The sequence below is a fragment of the Anas acuta genome, chromosome 2, assembly GCF_963932015.1.
Source record: "Anas acuta chromosome 2, bAnaAcu1.1, whole genome shotgun sequence".
Taxonomy (NCBI): domain Eukaryota; kingdom Metazoa; phylum Chordata; class Aves; order Anseriformes; family Anatidae; genus Anas; species Anas acuta.
In genome coordinates, this window is record NC_088980.1 from 101,785,156 (window position 1) to 101,807,283 (window position 22,128).

At 33.9% G+C, this 22,128-nt stretch overlaps 1 protein-coding gene across 7 annotated transcripts in view; it reads left to right on the plus strand.

Moving 5' to 3' along the window:
- The window catches only part of LOC137850893 (cadherin-19-like), a 107,160-nt gene that overhangs the window by 23,608 nt on the left and 61,424 nt on the right, over positions 1-22,128 (plus strand). For 3 of the 7 annotated variants that reach the window (XM_068671403.1, XM_068671402.1, XM_068671404.1), the window contains exon 1: positions 21,089-21,323. The exons of 1 other annotated variant lie outside the window; for it this stretch is intronic. The gene's annotated coding sequence lies outside the window, so the exon portion shown is untranslated. Of the gene's footprint in view, positions 1-21,081; positions 21,324-22,128 lie in introns of those variants that run through there. 3 more of the 7 variants (XM_068671407.1, XM_068671406.1, XM_068671410.1) reach the window with 2 other exon arrangements.

Consider the following 22,128-nt stretch of genomic DNA (forward strand, 5'->3'; position numbering starts at 1 on the left):
TAACACTTTATCATCACAAAATGTTTCATTAAGTGAAATCACCCATTTTGTGTTTCCTTTCAATTTACACAGAAGATGCAATTAAATATTCATGTCTTGAGATGTTTTTGGTTGCCATTTTGGCTTTAAAATGGGAAGGAGATAATTGTATGTCAATTACAAGGTTTCTGGTTTGGATCAAAACCTCAGCTGATAGATTGAACAATGAAGGAACTCAGGACAAAGTTAATAATTCACTCCTCTCCCTGAATTTTGGAGCTCAAAAGAAACATAACATCTCGACCACATAATACAATAACTTGGCTTTTTCATCTTGTATATGATATGATATTTAGTCAATTAGCAAAGCAAGATTCCTTTTCTTTGCATATCATTTCTGTGCATTGCTCAGCTATTATTATTTTTTTTTTATTATTATTATTTTGCTTGACACATAAGTGCTGAATTCAGCGATTCTTTCATCATAGTCATTCTTTTTATTACAATTCAGAAAACATGGGAATCCATACATAAATGTAAAATACAGTTTTCAGCATGAGACTGTCATGAAATTACATATAAACACAAAGTAAACTCAGCAAATATACTGTTAACAAATAATAAATATACTCTTTGGAAATTTGTATCTAACTGTCCTCTGTTTTTTCTCTCTTCCATTCCCTTCTATTTATTATCAGTCCAGCTCTTCTTTACAGCACTAACTGATACCCACCAGCAACTGCAAGTTGGGGTCACTCAGGCAATTGCCTGTGTCATGCTAGAACTGATCATTGATCTGGGACTATGCCATACATATGACAGAGAAAGGTCACTCAACGTCTTACCCCCCATTTTTCGTTTCTTACCACTTCAAGGTTCTTTCTCCTTGTCCGTCACATTTCTTATTGTACTACCACATGAAAAACAGAGTACTCCAACATCTGTAAAACATTATTTCTTAAGTATTGCTCTGCTAAGAATTCAAAAACCCATCCTCCACTTCAAAATGTCACTGAGGTGCATTACTTCTTAAAATATGATTTTACGTAATATCAAGAGATAGTATGGGGTAAAATGGAAAGAAAGAAAGAAAGAAAGAAAGAAAGAAAGAAAGAAAGAAAGAAAGAAAGAAAGAAAGAAAGAAAGAAAGAAAGAAAGAAAGAAAGAAAGAAAGAAAGAAAGGAAGGAAGGAAGGAAGGAAGGAAGGAAGGAAGGAAGGAAGGAAGGAAGGAAGGAAGGAAGGAAGGAAGGAAGGAAGGAAGGAAGGAAGGAAGGAAGGAAGGAAGGAAGGAAGGAAGGAAGGAAGGAAGAAACCAGGAATAACCTATTAAATCTTAATGAAAGTATGTTGTAGAGGAGATTTTACATTACATAAATAATGATCCCTGGTAAAGCAAAAAATCACTCAAATATATGTGATAGTAACTTTGGTTGATATAAAGCACTCTGTAATATTTCATAAGCTGAATAAGCAATTTATTTTCAAGCAAAACAAGCATCTGGGCATTGTGCAAGTTCTTTTATCTAAAATGGGTAAACCTGCCTATTGCAAATAAACCTCACATTCTGGCATCAGTACTCAACTTTCAAATATTTAATGCAAAAATACATGTATTTATGTTAAACAAATTTCCAAGCTTTTTCTTTTGTTTGGTTGATTTGACATTGCTATTTAGTTCTGTGAATTAAGTGAAGTGGATGGTACATTCATTGTCATGTTCCTAAAACTGTAATTTCTATCTGACCAGGGACTGAAGCCTCAGGAATGTTTTTAAATTAATACTAAGCCAGACATGAAATAAATTCTCTAAAGGAAGAAAAACTATTTTATTTTTTTTTCTATATCACTGGTTTTCAAAACAGAGGTTAGTTGTCGAAGTCAGCCCTTGCTATACCATATTCATGACCTAGAAGGGCAGAAAGCATTATGTTTTGTAAAGACATTATAATCAACTCAGAATAGGAGTGGACTTTTAAATGAGACTAGAGTCACTAGTTCAAATCAAAATCACTGTCCTTGTTAGTTTTGATGTCAGACTATCTGATGTTGATGAGAATTTAAAAAGGGACAAGAATAGGAATGGGGAAAAACAAACAAATAAACAAAACAAAACATACAAACCCACCATATTCTGAAACTAATGACATAAACAGATTTAAAAGATATTACGGAATGATAGAGATTTTTTTTATTATTTATTTAAAAAAAAAAAAATTCTATGCTTCATTCATTGTTTCAGTAGTTTAAAAACTATTGAAAACAGAAAATGTCTTCATCCAGTTAGTGTAAATCAATCTCCAAATGTCTAAGTGTTGGAAAATAAGATAACAGGTAGATATATTGGCTGGAGACAAATATTATGTTTTTGAAAACTGATTTTTGAAATAAATGGCTGGGCAACCTTCTGATATTAAAATATATGATGTTAAGATGACCTCATATCCCAGCGTCCTGTAATTATAGGAAATGAGACTGGGATGGACCTTAACATGTTATTGGATCACTGCTTTGCCCAAAGACAGAGTCAAATGAATTTAAAACATCACTGACAGATGTTTGAATAATCTGTTCTAAAAGCCATATGGTATAACACAGCTTCCATTTTACATCTAGACCTCTATCACTCTCAGACTTTTTCTTGTTGCATCAAATTGCAACCTACCTAAAACACTTATACTCCAATGCCTATCGTTTTAAAGAAATAGCACTTAACTATTCTCCATGATGGTAAAAAAACAAATGTATATTTTGTCTGATATCTAATCTCATATTTTCTTCCTTAGAGTGAGGCCCATTATTTTTTAGTACTACCCACAATGATCACTGTGAATACTTTACCGTGTTATTTCTTGTGTATCTTTTATTTTCACCTTCATTATATATAGATTTTAAAACTATATATGTGTATAGTTTTGTTAAATATTTTAATATACTGCCCTATCATGATTAACCGCTTCTTTATTAAATACCATAATAACTGTGAAGGTCTGTCAAAATGTTTTGTATGATAAACTCTTCATCATTTCTTTTGAAAGATTGCCCTATTTATAACACGTTCTTATTCCCTGGGCAGTTTAACAACGTTCAGATGTAAAGTTTGTTATCTATCTCTATTCATTTGCATTAAGTGTTTCCTTTATTGTAATATTTTAATTTCATTTAAAACAGCTCACTTCTGCATTCTAAACCCTCAATTCAATGTTTTCTCTCAATCATGCTTTGCCACACTGCCAACTCATATCTAAATCTTTGCACTGTTTATCCCTGAGATTGTGTGAATGACCAAACCTATTTTTTTTTATATGATTTAGCTGCATATAGCATCCAGAACAAACAGAGAAAGGTATCTTTGCTTTATATATGTAATTATTAAACTGTGACCAGAGCAAGATAACACAATTAAACAGGTTATGATAGACTACAGCTGGAAAGTTTCAGGCCCGTGAATGTGTATAGATGGAAGAAAACAAATATACCTAAATGTCCTTTAGTCTTCCCTCTGCAGAAAAAGGTACAGGGGAAAAAAAATACAGGTATAAGTACAACTAGATGATATACCTATTGCTATAGCTACAGATATAGATACCACAACACATAGAAAGACTATGGGCAAATAAGCATGTTTCTGAAAGCTAATTTAATTTCTGCTTGTTCTTTTTCAATATTATACTATATCCAGGAGTATCAGCAGAGACTTATCATGTCTCTGAAGTTATAAACCTATTCCACTATTGTTGTGGAAGGATTGCACCATCATTTAAAAACAACAGCAATGCACATCATAGCTAAATGATAGTGCTTACAAAGTGAAGGGAGATATCAGTGGTTGTTTTCATTGGAAGTTTATTGAAGGCTAGAGCCCACAGTTCTTCTCCATAGAGACTTCCTCTATCATTTGCTAAATAGTAAACTAAGGACCCTTTGGATCATAATTTTCAGTCTGAAGTTAGGGTATTTTACCTCATCTAACGTATTATTTTCTTTTACTGTCTCTCTTTAAAATATCAGTGCCTGACCATTTCAAAATTTAAAAAAGAATTCATGTGGGAAAAAAAAGGTTGGAAACATCTGAAGACACAGAGAAACTACTCTGTAAGGCATTTTAGCAACCTTGAAAACAGTATTATAGTAAATGACATATGAAATAATGATCAGAAAGTACCATGTATATGACAGTGATCAAGAATGAAAGCAGAAAAAAACAAACAAGTAGAACTGTAGTACAGCAGAAAGCAGATAAAATAAATAATAATACTTAAAAGGTTTGTTAATTCTAAGGTGGTGCTAAAAGTCATAGGGCCTTGGATGAAGGTTTGGTTAGATTGCCTTAGAATAAATTAAAAATATTGCAGCAAGAAAAAGTCTTTGTACTATTAGGTCAAACACAACAAAGAGTTAAGTACATTATTATTTTGCTTTTACATACTTGTCTACACCAGAAACCATCTGCTTTTATGTGAGAAAATAAAAAGGTGGTTCGCTAATAAAGGATGAGATGGCAACTATAAAGTATACTTTTCACACCATGTATAGAAGAAATATACTTTAGTTTGGGATGTTTCTGAGAAAGACAACATTCATACATAACATAAATAATCACAACACCTCATCAGTTTTTCCTCCGTGAGCATTAAATAAAATTATTGAAGGCAGAAGTGGACTATTTCACAAGACAGTAACATGCAGTTGCATTAATGGTTATAGAAAGGGAAATAAAGCCCTCTGTTGTCTTATTCATTTTTCAGCTAAACACATAGTTTTGTATATTGCTGCCTTTTGTCCATCCTTCTAGGCCGTAGGGAAGAAAACCAGTACTGGTGAATCATGAGAGAGACTTGCTCCTTTCCTTCCTGTTTCCCTCTCCCATGGCTGGGCTGTCTGCTTTGACTTCACTCATCCATTTGCAGAATCCATCCCTTCACCTTGAGGGTTCAAGAGTTTTTTGATAGATGCCTTGTTGTTGAAGAATAAACCATTTTATTTTTTTTATTTTATTTTATTTTATTTTATTTTATTTTATTTTATTTTATTTTATTTTATTTTATTTTATTTTATTTTATTTTATTTTATTTTTAATTTTATTTACTTATCTGCTGGCAATTTTAAAAGACAATTATCCTCATCAGAGTGTTCACCCATGCAACTTAAATAAGCAAAATAAGTGGGAGTAAGCAAGTTTTTTGTTTGTTTGTTTGTTTTTCTGATTGATGTTGTGGTTAAGAGGACATGACAGTGAGCTACAAGAGTCATTATCTATTAATTTTGCTGGTTTATTTTAGTAAGCAATTTAAAGCTTTTCCAGTATGTCTTTTACATTTTCCGCTCATTAAGTGAGTCTCATTTATACTCTTTCTTTTGCATTAAAAGATGTATTACACTATTTAAAGTCTTAATTTAGCCCATATGTCAAAACTATATCTAAATGAGCCACTTACAGCACTTTTGTATGAATTACATTATGTAATCTTTCTCCTCCTGTCTTTTTTTATCCTTGAAAATTCAATTTTGTTATCAGAAAGTAGGAAAGGAACACATAAAATATAATAAGCAGTAATATTAAAAAACAAAGCTGGGACTGTCAAGACAAGTACAGGCTGCAGAAAATACTTTAAAACCCTGAGAAAAATGGGCTAAAACACAATGGTGCTATCAGGTGAGGTTGTTCATGTAAACTGGGAAAAGTTCAACTTTAGGTTTTATTCTGGTTTTGTTCTAAAGAGAAGCTTGTAGTTTTGCAATTTGTAATCCCAGGCCTTTTATCTATCTGTATTCCTAATCTGTGTATATAAATTAGTGATATTAGCATCAACAAAAAGCATATACTACCTGAAGATATCATTAAAAAAAAAATGTTAAAAAAAAAACAACAACAACAAACAAACAAAAACAAAATTAAAAACCAGCAGCATGGTAAGAAAGAATCTATGCAGATCATTCTCCATTCTCAGAAGTTCTTTAGATGTTCTTTCTCAATGGTCATGGAGTATGCCAACTTCTGGCAGCTCTTAACTCTAGGAAAACCAAAAACAAAACCAAAACTAACCAACCAACCAATCAAAACAAAACAAAACAAAAAACACCTTGGACCTACCCCAGTGTATTTGAGGGTGGTGTATTCTATCTTTCAGCTTCTCCCCCTACCACCACAGCCTTATTTATTTATTTATTTATTTATTTATTTATTTATTTATTTATTTATTTATTTATTTATTTTTGAGGCTTCCTTTGTGTATTTGTTTTCTTGCACATAATTTCTTCCAGTTTCATTTAGTTAACTGTACTGTGAGATGGATAGTCAGCTGGTTTACGTTTTCATATTGTTCCTTTGACATCTCAGTTGAGTGGCCCATTGATTCTGAAACAATATGCTTACAGTAGGGTATAGGAAATAAGGAAATGTAGTTCTTTTCTTTGGTTGGCTAGCAGCAGCCTGTGACATCTCCCTTTGGGGAGTAGTACCTTTGCACTGTTCAAATATGCGTATAATTTACATAGTTATAGTGATTTTCACAATAATGATATTTGTTATTTGCTCCACTGCAGATATGAGAAGTTCATTTCCACCTAGCACTCAATAAGGCTTCACTCTCATTGGTCTTTTATGTTTCAGTCTTTATTCAGGGTTTGGTGAACTTTCTTACTGATAGGAGCACATAGGCTCCTTTTCTGATGAAAGGGTGCAGATTTCTCTTTTCTCAGTTAATGAGAAAACATACCTTTATTTGTAAGATGATTTAGGGTATATACTATATTTTAATTTCTCAGTTAACATTAACATTAATCAGTTAACATTAATCAAGATAGCTTTTTTGCTTTGAAAACTGAGTATTATCACCATAGGTTTCTTTTTCTCCCACACTATTTTGTGTTAATATATTGCTTATTATAAGATACAATATTGCCAGTGGTTACAATAATGATTTTTAACATCTGTTCTTTGCAAATACCAACTGTTCCTTAATTTGGTGCCATATTTAAAAATAATTACCTTCTTTCAGCTCTCCACTTTAATACCTAGTTATATTTCATATCATTCTGTTTTACTAGGTAGCTGATTTTGTTTTAGAGTGTACTTGACTTTTAGCTTATAACAAATTACTCTTTTTCTCATCCTGGATAAATCTGATGAAGTAAATTGTTCTTAAAATTAATGGCTTGTACAGTCAACTTTCTGTCAAGGCTTGCTAAAAGACAGAAACAAACGTTAACAGGTCTCTGGATGGGACATAATTGGGAATATATCCCAATTGGGACATATCCATACTGTGCATGTAATATTGTTGCTCTTCCTAGTAACTACTCTTCTACTCAGAGCAAAATATCTCTGAGTGCTTCTTACAAGATCACCTTAAAGTATCTGACAGAGCAACACATCTGCTTAAGTTATTAGACTAAGCAAGTCTTACTTTTTTACTTGTATTTTGTGTGTGTGACAGGCCTATGTAAGTTCTATTTTTTTCCTTACAGACAAGGAAAGACGTTTGAATTTACAAAGAACTGAACACCATGTAAACACAGAAGCATAATTCTTGTCTTCAAAATACACAGGGAACTCTAAACATCTGGTTTTCTGTGTACTTATAGCTACAGTTCATGAATGGGAAGACACTAAAGCTGAGACTTCAGCACTGTTTTTTTGTTTTTGTTTTTGTTTTTTTTTTTTTTTCCTGTTTCTAATCTAATTGTCACTGAAAAAAATATGCAAATCTTATACAAACATATTCTCTTTGAAAATCTCCAGCTTTTCAAACCCATTCAAACCCACAGATACAGGACAATTAACATGTGAAACCATTGCACTGGAAGTGTTCTAGTATGGACATACAAGCTTTCACAAGCTTTCTTATTACTGTTGATAGAAGAATACATTTTCTGGTATTTTCCTTATTATACTTAAAATAATCAGATCAAATAGAATAATGAATCTTTATACATGTATACATGTATATATATATATATTGAATATCAGACTCAACCATTTAAAGGACAAAAAAAAATAATCTAAATTTTCACTGAAATATTTAAGTTATATATTTTGAGGAATGAACATACTTTGTATGTTCAATTAATACAATGAAACTGCTATTAGATTTTCCTAGTAATTACTGCACATAATATAAAAAAAAAATAATAATATTAACTTACTGGGTAACACATTAAAATTAATTTATTTCTTGAGCTGTGCCCCTAATCTTAAGAGAATTACATCAGGACTGCGTATGTTTTTCTAGTAGTTTGAAAGATTTATGAAATAAAACCAAGTGGTAAAGAAGCATCATTAAAGAGTGAGTTAGTTTCTGTCAATGCATTGGCCTTAGAAGCACGAAGGGTAGAAAGTCAAATATGACTGAAAATGAAATGCCATATCATTGACCTGTAGAGAACAAATAATAGTCTTTGTAATTTAAAATGTTAATTTTATTATTCATAAATTACATTTTGAACAATTTTACATTCCCTTATACATGTATATTGCTTATCTTAAGGGCGGTTGTAAAGTTTTATGTTAAAAAGTGTATTAAGCTATAATATGCAAATTTTGTGTTATATAGCATTCAATACAGAAGATGGGGAAGCCTTACTACCTTGTTTGATCTATATTAGGATATTATTTTGTACATTTTGTTTCCGATTTCGCTGAAGATGACCTTTTTGAAATAGTCTGACCAATGTATACTTTGCATACCCACTGTAGATGATTAATCAGACAAACCAATAGAGAAATGCTTAATGTTTAAATGATTTTATATATATATATATATATATATATATATAATAGAATCTTTGGGCAGTTAGGGATAAAATCATCTAACTTCCACTGGAAATATCATTACCAGACTTAAAGCTGTATTTCTTTACTGAATTTATTTATTAAGAATGAATATTTGAATGTCATTAATATTCCTACTGTGTAGGTACAGGAAAGTTTTATGGACCAAGGGAAAATAATTTTTACTTCAATCAGTTGACATGATGCATTTTTTGAATTACATACTTTGGAAAACTTAGGTTTTTGTTCATAATCATCAGTTTAAGCTTTACTAAATTAATAAAGTTTATTTATTCTTCTGTATTGCACTGGGGGGGGGCGGGGGGAGGAGAGCAAGGGAAGAGGGCTGAACTGGACGAAGCTTGCAGTTGACAATGACATGGTTGAGAGCCTCTGGGTAAGGTTTAAAGGAGAAGCAAATAAAGCAGATGTCATTGTGAGAGTCTACTATAGGCCACTAAGTCAGGATGTTGACACTGATTAATTACTCATTAAGAAATTAAGATATACCTCTAAATCAGCCACTTTTGTCCTTATGGGTGACTTCAACTTGGCAGATGTTAACTGGGAATGTCACACATTTGATACAAACAGCTCCAGGAGATTCCTAAACCGCTGTGACAATAACTTCTTGATACAGGTACTAAGGGAGCTGACTAGAAAAGATGCCCTGATAGATCTGTTGCTTGAAAACACAGAGGGTATCATGGGTAAAGTGATGATTGGTAGCAGTCTTTGTCATAGTGACCACGAAGTAGTCAAGTTTAAAATCTTTAGTGACAGGAAGAAAACTGCCAGCAAAACTTTGACCCTGGATATGGAGAGAACAAACTTGAAGTTTCACAGGAAACTAGTCATCAACAGGTCATCTGGGAAACTGCTTTTGAACGTGTAGAGATCCACCATTGCTGGTCCCTTTCAAGTGACACTTTTTAAAAGCACCTGAACAGACAATTCTAAAATGTCAGAAGTCAAACAGGTGGGACACAAGGTTGGCCTGGCCGAACAAGGATCTTCTTCTAGAGGTTAGGTGGAAAAAGAAAGTGTATGGCCACAGTAAGTGAGGTCAGGTGACAGGGGAGGACATAGGTGGGACAGAGTAGCTGTTCACCATCGTAAGGAGAAGATTTGTGCATCTAAAGGTCAATTAGAGTTGAAGCTGGACTGTACTGTGGGAAACAATAAAAAGGACTTTCAAAAATATACAAACAGCAAAAGGAGGAGCATAGAAAATATTGGTCCATTACTTGAGGAGAATGATCACCTCACAAAGAGGGATGGACATAAAGCAGAGACATTTAATGTCTCCACCTCTGTGAAGTATTTAAAATAAGCATTTAAACTTTATCACTTGAAAATATCAAAAGCTTCATGCCTGAAGGCAAAAATTAACTCATCCGATGAGCAAATAATTTTGAATTCTGAAACACTGTGGTACACGCACACATGTGCTACCAATTTGGTGTCTCCAATTTGCAGAGTAGGTTGCTTAGATTCTCAGGTCTTTGAGGTCTAGTGGAAGGTGTTCCTGTGCGTGGCAGGGGGGTGGAATTTGATGATCTTTATGGTCCCTTCCAATCCAAACCATTCTATGATTCAGTGATTCTATGAATTGGGGTCTCACAAAGGTGGACTAGAGGGGGAGAACAGCCTCCCTTGACCTGTTGACCACAATTCTTTTTATGCAGAACAGAATATGATAGCTTTCTGGTCTGGAAGCAAGTACTACTGGTTCATGTCCAACTTTTCATCCACCAGTATTTCCAAGTCCTTCTCCATATGGCTTCTCTCAAACCATTCATATCCCATATCCTAGTCTATACTAATGCCTGGGATTGCACTGCCCCAGGACATGTTGAACTTGGGGGGCCAAAGACAGACCCCTGAGACACACCTCTTGTCACTGATCTCCACGTGAATGTTGAACCATATCCTGGTTTCGGCTAGGATAGAGTTAATTTTCCTCCTAGTAGCTGGTAGGGTGCTATGTTTTGGATTAGGATGAGAAGAGTGTTGATAACACGCTGATGTTTTAAGTGTTTCAGGGCAGTGCTTACACTAATCCAAGGACTTTTCAGCTTCTCACACTGTCCTATGAGAGGGCAGGCTGGGGGTGCAGCAGGAGCTGGGAGGGGACAGACCCAGGACGGCTGACCCAAACTGGCCAAGAAGGTGTTCCGTACCATATGGTATCATGCTGAACAATTAACATGGGGGAGCAGGCCTGGGTAGAGGGACCAGCTGCTCAGGTATAGGCTGGGCACTAGTCAGTGGGTGGCGAGCAGTTACATTGTGCATCATGTTTTATTTTCTTTGTGCTATTATTAGCAGTACTATTATCATTATTATTATTGTTTTCTTTTATTTTCTGTCCTAATAAACTGTCTTTATAACCCACAGCCTTTTTTTTTTTTTTTTTTCTGGTTCTTTCCTCTATCCCACGGAGGGAGGAGAGAGGGTGAATTAATGGCTGTGTGGTGCTTAGCTGCCAGCCAGGTTAAACTACAAGCCATTGACCACAATACTCAGTATGTGGCCAGATTGCAGATTGGCAATCCACTGAAAATCAATCCTTCAAATCCATCCTTCAAATCAATCTATCTCCAGTTTAGAGATAAGGATGCTGTGTGTGACTGTGTCAAAAGTGTTACATAAGTCCAACTAGACGACATCAGTTCTTTTTCCCTTGTCCACTGACATAGTCACTCCATCATAGAAGGCCACCAGATTGGTCAGGCATGATTTTCCCTCAGTGAAACCATGTTGGCTGTCTTGAATCACCTCCCTGGCTTCCATATAACTTAACATAGCTTCAAGGAAGATCTGTTCCATGATCTTCCCAGGGACAGAAGTTATGTGATGTTCACCGGTTAGTAGTTCCCTGGATCCCTCTTTCAAATATTTTTATTTTTAAACGGGAGTGATGTTTTCCTTTTTTCAGCCCCTGGGGACTTTGTCTGACTGTCAGGACTCTTCAGATATAATGGAGAGAGGCTTGGAAACCACATCAGCCACATCCTTTAGGATCCTGGGATGCCTGTCATCGGGCCACATAGACTTGTAACTGTTCAATTTCATCATGTATTCTCAAAACGGCTCTTTTCTTGTAGTGAAAGGGACTATGTTCCCCCAGCACCTTCCTTGAGGTTCAGAGATTTGACAGACTTGAGAGTTGTGGGAAAAGTGACTGAAAGTGAAGACTGAGACAAAAATTTGTTGAGTATCTCAGCCTTCTCCACATCTGTTGTCCCCAGTTCTTCCATCTTGTTTATCAGAGTGGGTACACTCGCCTTAGTCTTCCTTTTCTTGCTGATGCACATGTAGAAACATTTATTTTTATTCTTTGCATCCCTTGCCAAGTTCACCTCTGACTGTGCCTTGGCTTTCTTGATCTCATCCCTGCACATCCAGGTGACACCCTTATACTCTTCACAGGCCACTGGGAAAATCATCTAGTGTCATTTGATAAGTCCCAAGGAATGTGTGGCTATCTCAACACAAACCTTACAGCTTGTTACAAGCAATGACGTCACTCTACTGTGCTTGTTTGTTTTCAAAAGATGGTCCTAAAAGATGCTTTAATTTAATTTATGGGATCACAGACTGAGTCATTAATTTTTCCAAAGTCAAGCCAGTAGGTCATTGACAATAAACCACTGATTAATTGATTGTCTTGATAGACTCCAGCACAGGATTTATATACATATATATATTTTTTTCAATGAATATAGAGCCATGCAGGGGACTATACTGAGATTACTGTCTTCAGATCCTGCCTGGAGCATATTTTTAAGAACGAATTTAGAATATCATATGCCATCACATTTTGTTTTCTGTAATATAAACTAATGAGCTGTAAATCTTTAAATTGCTACTTTCTCCACAACAAATACAATCAATACTGATGGTATAAAAGATCCAAATCAAAATTCATCTTCATACTAGTTTCAGTGATCGTTTATACTCCAGCCATGTAAACTTTATCACTAGAGCAGCCTCCACAACATACAGGGGACCCTGCATACGAGGGAACATTTATGTTGTTACTACATACCGTGTTCATCACTAAAGATGACAGATAAGATAAAGAATATAATTACCAGTATTCCAAAGCCTATCATTTTATTGAAAAGTGGATCAAACCTTCCAGAATGCATCTAATCACACAAAGTTAGATGTGTACCTAAGCTTATAAGCCCTGCCTTTTTGTTATTTTTGATGCATTGGTACCAGTGAATGAAGCTACATATATACCACTTCTGCATCTCACTTTATAGACTTACTAACTCATGTTTCCACTAGCTCACTAAATAGTGCACTGATTTATGGTGTAAACATTCACATTGGTTTCAAATCTGCATTTGGACAAGCATGGCATTCCTATTGAAGAGAAAGGTTTAACCTTCACAGCTTGTAAAATATTCATATATAAGCAAACAAAACACAGTGAGAAGTTTTGTCTAATATGATTTCCCTTTATATATATTTATATATTTATATATTTAATGTTCATAATATTATATATATATATTATATTTGTGAGCCACAATTTAAGCATTATTTCTGTTATACTGGTATTAAAAGAACAGTAATACCAGTAAATTATAGCACTGTGCTAACGAAAGCTATGCTGGACTATTTTTCTTAAGTGAAAAATATTTCTTTTTGTGAAATAAAAAAAATAAATATTTAATTAGTCTAAGAACAATAATAATATGAATACTACTTTGAAGTTCTCTAAACAACAGTCAGATTTGAGACTGGGCCTATGATAAATGCTACTGGTGATCCTGAAAACATTGGGCAACTGGAATAAATAACGTTATATTTCCTTTTCATTTTGGGAAGCAAGGTATGTAGTTCAGGTCAAAAAGATGAAAAGCTTCAGCATTTTGTGCTGAACAGAATTCAAGAGCTTGTTTTGCATCCTTGCTGGATTTAGCTTCCTGAAATCCTAAACTCTTTCCAAAGAGCATAGTCATCAAATGGCAACAATCTTTCTTTCTCTTATTAGTCTCCTTCTCTGTGCAAAACTTCACAGCCCTGCAGTTTGTATGGGAGGTGTAGTTGCTCCTGAAGACAGTGGCCTCACTGCTGTATGTGCTGTTCATCTGGCTGCGGGTGAGCTGGCCAGCACCCATGTCAGGACTGACCTTGCTCCTGGGCTTCCCATGTCTTTATCTGACTGGGACTCTGCCATGCTGCTCCAGCATTGCTCTCCTCTTCTCCCGATTGCCAGAAAAGCTGGTCTTCTGTCTGGCTAGTTTCCAAGATGAGCCAGTCACAGTTTCTCCATCTGGTTTATTCTTGGAAAGACAAATTAGCTGTTCTTAATTTATCACAGCAAATTTTTCCCTACCCTCTATCTCCAGCCTACTTATTGCATCTACAACATATTTAATTTTGGCTAGATTTCTGCATAATGTAGAGTCTGTCTGTTTCCTTCTATTGTTGTTGTTATTCCTTTCTTTCTTTTCTCTTCTCCTGTAGCTGGCAGAAAGTTTCCAAAATACTCAGTAATTTTTGCTCACAAGATCACTTTTCCATCTTTAGGCAGCTTTTCTGTGCACCTTACACACCCTTCTAAAAACAACCTTCCCTACAAAAAGAAAGGAACAGCTTAACTTTTATTTTTTACTGGAGTTTCATTATTATTTTGATAAACTGTTACCAACTACACAAACATATTCTCTCTCTGCTGCAAAAAAAACCCCTCTAACAAAACATATTCATAAAAATTAATTTCACATGAACATATTATATCCTTGGTGCCCAATGGTAAAACACATAAGTAGCTGATGATTTCACGAGACTCTGTGGATACTTTTATGTTATTATAATATACTTCAATGTAAGTAGGGTGATTTTTCTCCTTAGATTTTATCATGTAGGGACTTGTTTGTTGGTGAACTGTGCCTCTGCCTCTTAGAGGTCAACACATTTCTATGCTGTCACTCATGTAACATTCATGTCAGGGTCTTCAGCTGGCCCAATTGGTGTAGACTACACAGCAGTCAACAAAGTTGACATCTGCCCATACTGCTCGCAGATCAAGCAGGAGCATTTTACAAACAGCAGTTAGTCAGTACTATCTGATCTGTCTGCCTTTTAAAGGTATGTTGAACTTATGTTATACTAGCTATAAATCTGTAGATAATGCCATGTTAACTTTTTAACAGTTATGATAGCATTTTTATTTAAATAAACAAACCAAAAAACAAACAACAACAACCACCACCACATAGAATTTGAAATTGTTTATAAACACATTCCACAATTCAGGGTTCTGAAGTTTACCCATATAAACTGATCTGCTGTTTGCTTTAGGGTTTTCATTGATTTTAGTGCAATGTCAAGCCGGCTTTTAGACAGAACATGCTGTTAATATTTACATTTGTACACAGATGTTAAATAGGAGGCTGTCAATGTGGATATTATAGTGAGAAATACAGCAAAATACATCACACTGTAAATCTGAGTTCAGATACATTACAGAAAGCATAGTGAATTGTTTCAGCTAACAAATTCATTTAACCCCTTTTCTTTTGACTTTTGGAGATGGGAATGTGAAATGGTCTAAATTTTTTTTTTTCTTTTATTCAGAAAAAACAGAAATTGTTTCAATTTGTGATAGGTATGAATAAGTTGTAAACAATCTAGGTGAAAAACAAAAGAAACAATCTAAGATTATGTCATTATTAAAACAGATGAGGTTAGATTATTATGATTATTGTCCCCAGAATACAACTGTAAAGCCTGATTTAACTCCTGTTATGTTAAAAGTTTACCTCTGAATCTCAATGCAAAACAGAAGTTGCAAAAAATAAAGCTGCTTTTTTTTTTTTTTTTTTTTTTTTTTTCCCAACTCCCCACCTTCTGCACCCCAAATTAGAATAAAAAATAAAAACAGAGGGGAATGTCTAACCTCCCCTACCTAGCCCCCTAAAAGACATATCAAACAAAACAAGGTTATTTTAATTTCCTCTTTGCTGAGTGAAAGACCTTTTCTCAGAACAGTCTTTTCTTCCTATTCATTCTAGAAAATGTCTTATGTTTTTCCCCTGTCCCATACCTAGACACTCAAAAAAAAAAAAGTAGAGTTGAAGGGTGGTCCACAGAGCTTAGAGAAGACACCTTTTGTGCAATTTTAGTGCACATGGACAGAAAGAAAGAATTTTGTCCTTTTTCTTTCTTCATCAGCAGTTCTGCTAGGCAGCAAGGATGAGAGTTGGATTTTTTCCTCATGAAACAGATCATCTCAAAGGTTTTACTCTTTTCACAATTGTCTTTCAATCTATTGGCTTTGAACCTATGATTTATGCTTAGCTGGTCAGACATAGGATGAAGCACTGACATTTTCAAATTCTTCAGACAGGAGTTCTTCATTTTATTTTATGTCATTTTGTTTAATTTCATTCATTTTTTGAATGAAAATGTCACAGGGATTAATTAAAAAACACTTTGACATTTCTGAAATTGGAATATGTAATATAGTTTTGTTGAACTAATCCAACAGGGTTATTTTTTGGCCATGGAAATGTGTGTATAAATGTCTTTTCCAAATTAGGTTGACCTGGTTAGTTCTTATACTAATCTCTATACCCATTCTTATCCTGAGAGATTATAATGGAGCAGAACACTAGGCTGATCAGTCATAGCTATAGATTTGGTCTTCATATTAATTTGCTTAATGAATTTGTGGTTAACATTTCTAATATATCTTCTCCCTTCATGTTTTATATTTTTCTACATGTGAAGGGCTACAAAAACATTTACCTACCTACCTGCCACAGAGATGGAATAATCTTTTAACATTTATAGTTAGTTGTTTGTATGTTATTTCCATACAACATGCATTTTATCACAACAATAGAACGGAAGGGAAGGGAAGGGAAGGGAAGGGAAGGGAAGGGAAGGGAAGGGAAGGGAAGGGAAGGGAAGGGAAGGGAAGGGAAGGGAAGGGAAGGGAAGGGAAGGGAAGGGAAGGGAAGGGAAGGGAAGGGAAGGGAAGGGAAGGGAAGGGAAGGGAAGGGAAGGGAAGGGAAGGGAAGGGAAGGGAAGGGAAGGGAAGGGAAGGGAAGGGAAGGGAAGGTAGTTTATGCTAACTAGCTTCATTGAATTTTTTCCAAAATTTGAAGCTTTCTAAATTGCTTTTTTTTTTTTTTTTTAAACAAACAAACAAACAAACTTTATTTGTAGATAAAATCATGGGTTCTTATTCTTTACAAACTAATATACATGCCATTTATTCATTAGTTTTTCACTTTCTAAAGACAAATATCTTCAAATAAAAAAATCTATTCTTTTTCTTTAGGTGTAAAGACTATATTTTCATCTCTGTGTATTATAAGAGAAATTCCCTCTCAGCTGGATAGAACTGAAATCCCATCACAGACTTGCCTTTAAAGTCCTGCCTTGGGTAAATTTCTCACATGGATATAGTAGAGGATTAATTAAACAACAAAAAATAAATACTAAGAAAAAAATATATTTTTTTTTCTCCCCAGATTTTATTTGTCCTCCCTTTTGTATTTCCAAGATTTTTCAGGAAAACATTTTGCCCTTTCCAGAGTATATGCCTGTATTTTAAATTTTCCTCATAATGGAAAATGAGGAAGGAAATAACTGTTTACCTATAGTATTGAATGAAATCAAGATGGTGAAATCTTTGAGATGAGTTCAATTAGACAGGTTTCAAAAGGCAGGTTTCTACAATCTCATTAATCTTCTTGAATGAAAAATGACCCTTTTTTAATCCTTTCATTTTTATTACTTTATTTTTCTTTTATTTCATTTTTTTCAACATTTTTCCTTATTATTTTAAAAACAAGCAATGTTCCTAGAATTCCTCTTCTCTAATTTTAATTTTGTTTCAGTGAAAACAGAATAAATTTTCCTTAAACATTTCATTTTAATGACAATTTTATTTTAATATCTTTGCTCTCAATCACCTAATTTAAACCACAGTTTTTGGATAGATAAAAATCCTCTTTTTAATGACCTTAGAAATAATGTTAAATAAAAAACAATAATAAAAAAAAATATAGCAATCCAAATAAATTAACTGGAATTTGGAATTTTCTCTCCAGTATGATGATGATTTATGTATTTGTTTTCATAAATTAAAGTACACTCATCTTTCCCAAACCTCCACCAAAGTTTTGCTCAGGTGACATGTAAAGCTCATCACATATTCAACCACAACTGGATTGCCCATTCATGTTGATTGTACTGCTAATTCTGCTGTCAGAAAGCAATGGATGTCCCCTGTGGAGCAAGATGTTGTTAAGCTTTTAACACACCTTGGAGGTAAGCTGTGACAACAGCTAAGGTGACAGTGGCTGTTAAAAGCTACCATATTGCTGAGATCCCTCTCTGCAGGAAATACCATCGTCTGTGAGACAAGGAAAGAGCTAACATGGTAATTGTTTATGTCAATATGTGACAGTCAAAATTATTTCCTTTCAATGTTAATATCAAAACAGCCAGCCTGTCATAAACAAGTGCCTAGACAAAGAGAAGTGAAGACTATCACGTGAGATTGCTACACTGTGTGTGTGTATGTGTTTTCTTCTCAGATGAGAAGTATTTTCTCGTACTTTGGGGAATTTGATTTCTTATGTGACTTCCTTTTCAAGGTTCAGGCTACAGAACCTATTTCTTTTTCCCTTACTGCTGTGCTCTGTGGATACCCCATCAAAGTCCACCATATGCTGGACAATTTGCCTCATCATCTATCTCTTGAGCAAATGCTTCCAAGAAGCTTCTGTTTTGCTTTCCTTCATACTGCTCATTTCTATTGCTTTCAGATGGCACATCTTGCTAATGTTACATCCTGTGAGAGGAGTCAGCATTCTCAGTAAAGCAGCACACCTCGTTTACCATTAACAATGCTTTTATTTATTTCTTTCATCTATTTCTAGTTATTTCTGTCCTGGAGAATGAAACCTCTTCCGCATTCTTATAATTCAAAGTCATAAATGGCAATATATTAATGAATTCCATTTATGCTTCTTCAGTTCCCACAAATCTAAATATAGAATTCTCCTTCACATTTTCCATCCTCTGCCTCAGAAGTTGTACCTTACCCTGTACAGAGCTGATGTCAGACTGTGAACTGAAAGTCAAATTCAACAATTCAACCATTTTTACTAAACTGCATCTGTCCTCAAACATTCCTATTAAAAAAGAAAAAAAGTGCAGACATGAAAAAATGATTTTAGATTGTCAGTTTTCTTTTCACTCAAATCCAACATTAAATTTTAGAAGCAGACATCAAGATGTCATCTAGATAGGTAAAAACATTCCCGAGTTAAGAGCACAAGAAAGAAATATGAAAAATTTGTTAGATTGTTTAGATATTTATTTTTGGATATTTAATTTCATAAATAACTAAATAACTATTACTAAGAACAGGGTTTTCAAAGAACCTAGTGCTGTGTAATATTATTTATCATGTTTGATCTAATTTGAGAAAAATAAAAGTAGCTATCTTCAAATTTGTTAAAGCCAGAATTTTTTGCAGATTAGTATGCAAGTTCATAAATTGCAGACTAATTTCTGGTCAGATAAAGGAGCTATATTAATTTGATGGAAGTAGTTAGCAGAAGGTCATCCTCAAAATACTGAGAAATAACTGCCAAATCTCACAAAAAGTCCAGCTGCTCAATTGTGTATACACAATTGTACACAGTACTTTTGTATAGGTTGTAACTCTTTCCAATTGTGTCAGGATGGACATAATGGAAGGACAGTTTTCCTGTGTTCCTTCAAGCCCATTCATTTCAAGTTTTAAGGCCTGCGATATAACAGTGAAGTTTTGTTTGTTTATGTTGTTTATTTCTAACCCAATTGTTTTCTCCTGACATTTAGACATAAATACAGCAAGCAGTGATTCTGTGCTAGTTGAGGTGCTCCAGCTTACATATCCATCATCCGGCATTGTTCCCTTTGAGGACTATGTTCTGCTTCACTGCTCTTCTATCTCCTGGCAACATCGCCTAGTGGTGTTTTCTCATAATATTACAGATGCTGAAGAATCACATCTCCTGTTCAACAGTATTTTGTGTTCTGGAGAGTAGATTCCTGAATGTTGGAGCAAGACCTGCAGAGATAGTCTGAACTTATTTTCCTTCCTTTTCAGAAAAATTATGTTAAAAAACATGATAAAAATATGTATGAGAGTTTTTCAATTTCCACATAGGAACAGATGCTAAAACATTGTAATCTGGGTGAAGAAGCACAAAAAAGGAGAGAACAGTTTTCTGAGGAATTCAACATTTTCTAATTCAAGCAGAAAACTTCAAGATAAATAAAATTGCCAACTGAAGGAACATTTATTCCTGAAGCTACTAATGGAAAAATCTAAAAATGTTTTAAAGGATTTTCTTGTGTATTTGTTGTTGTTGGTGGTGGTGGTTTTTATTTATTTATTTTTATTATTATTATTATTTTTCACTTTTAACATCAGTAGTCTGGCAAAATGTCATGGATGTTTTTTGTTTTTTGTTTGTTTGTTTTTAACTTTTCAGACTTCTCAGGAAGTTTTGTCTTCCATAGTCACTACAGAAGTGTTACTGTAATCTAGAGTTCTGGTTTATTCCCAAAATATCCTCAATTTCTTGTTGAGAACACAAGAAATTTATAAATTGCATATAAATAAATAAACTATATATAAATAATTGTTCAAATTTTCATAAAATGACTGAAAATAAAAATTAATTATTATGAAATAATTATAATCCAGATACATGAATTTGAAGGTTTTTTTAAATTTTTTTAATGATGAATATATTATTTTTATTATAATTTTCAGCTGGTTAAAAAATACTGTCATTAGAAAAAAAATAAAAAATAAAATAAAAAATAAAAATTAAAAACTAATTAAAAAAACAACTGTCAGAAAAATGAAAGGATTTATTTCATAACTCTTTCAAAATAAATAAGAAAGGACATAAAATTACATCGTTGACATTTTATTCATTTAGTATTAAGATTTTATGATTCTTGAAATTAAATTATTTAAGGGGAAAAAAAAAAGCTGAAGGGCAGAAAATGGACTTCAGAAACTCTCTTTTACTAACTTTTTTGACTACTCTAAATTGATTACTTGTTTTCCTGACTAATCTCTAAACAGAAGGCATACCCTTTTCATTTGCAAAATACTCTCACACAAAATGAATTACCTTCCCACCACCTTGGTTACTTGCCAGGGAGTACTTTATTTTTCCACTAGGAAAAAGAAAATCAGCTTGTATTTTGCTTGCTAAAGCCTTCTGCATTTTAATTCTGAACTCTGAATGAACATCAGAGAGGCCTTATGATGTTTTGCACAAAAGTGCCTGTGTTCATAGTTTTACTCAGGGCACCCAAAATAGCACGCAGTAAGCAGTGTCATACTGTGAGTTTTCAAAACTAAAAGCAGGAGTGACTTAAGAGTTAGAGCAGGAAGCTCTAACTCTTAAAGCTTTCCAAGGATCTGTGAAGTAAAAAAGAACTTCACCTCATTGGATGTTTAATTTGACTTTAACAATACTCATTTCTTCAAACCTAGAAGGCCCTGAAGTTACACGGGTAAGGTCTTTATCTTTTTATTCTTTGCTGTCTTCAAAAATCAAATTCAAAACATTTATCTGGGTGTCTTGAGTGCAAAATCCATGAAAGTTAAAGACAAAAACAGAAGCCACCCAAAACACCCTCTGGACAGGGAAATCAACTTTTGTTGTTTCCTCAGTGTCTGTTGACTAGCTGCTGAAATCTAACTTTCTAAATTGGATTTACCAGATGAAAACATTGTTACACTTGTCTTGTAACTTGCACATTAAAATTTTCATGCTGATTATCAAGCTGTTTCTTCAAGATTCCCACCTCTGACAGATTGTTTGTGAATGCTTCATCTACAGTCATTCCAGTGATTGTCATTAAAATGTGCTTAACATTTCTGAAACTAAATCAAGAGGAGTGAAAAGTTTCTTGTCTTACAGGAATACTGTAATACAGAAAGAAGTGCTTTCTGTCTTGCTTTCCTCTATTCTAGTATAGCAATAAGATTCTCTTAAAAAAGTATTATTTGGCCTTAGTTTTACATTGAATTTGCTGTTCTTGCTTCTCTTTATAATCTCAGATCTAAGACATATAAAGCCTTTCAGACCACACACACACACACACACACACAAAGGAATGCCTCTACTTTTATTGGATCTCAAATGAAAAATGACAATTTGTCAATAAAAAAAACATTTCATTTTCAAAGAGTAATTCAATATATATACTATGAAGATATTTGTATTTAGTGTTTTTTCTGTAAGCCTGCTGTTATGAAGTAAAGCTATAATTTATTATTCCTGTTTAAACTCTTTGATTAGTCTGTATTCAAGAC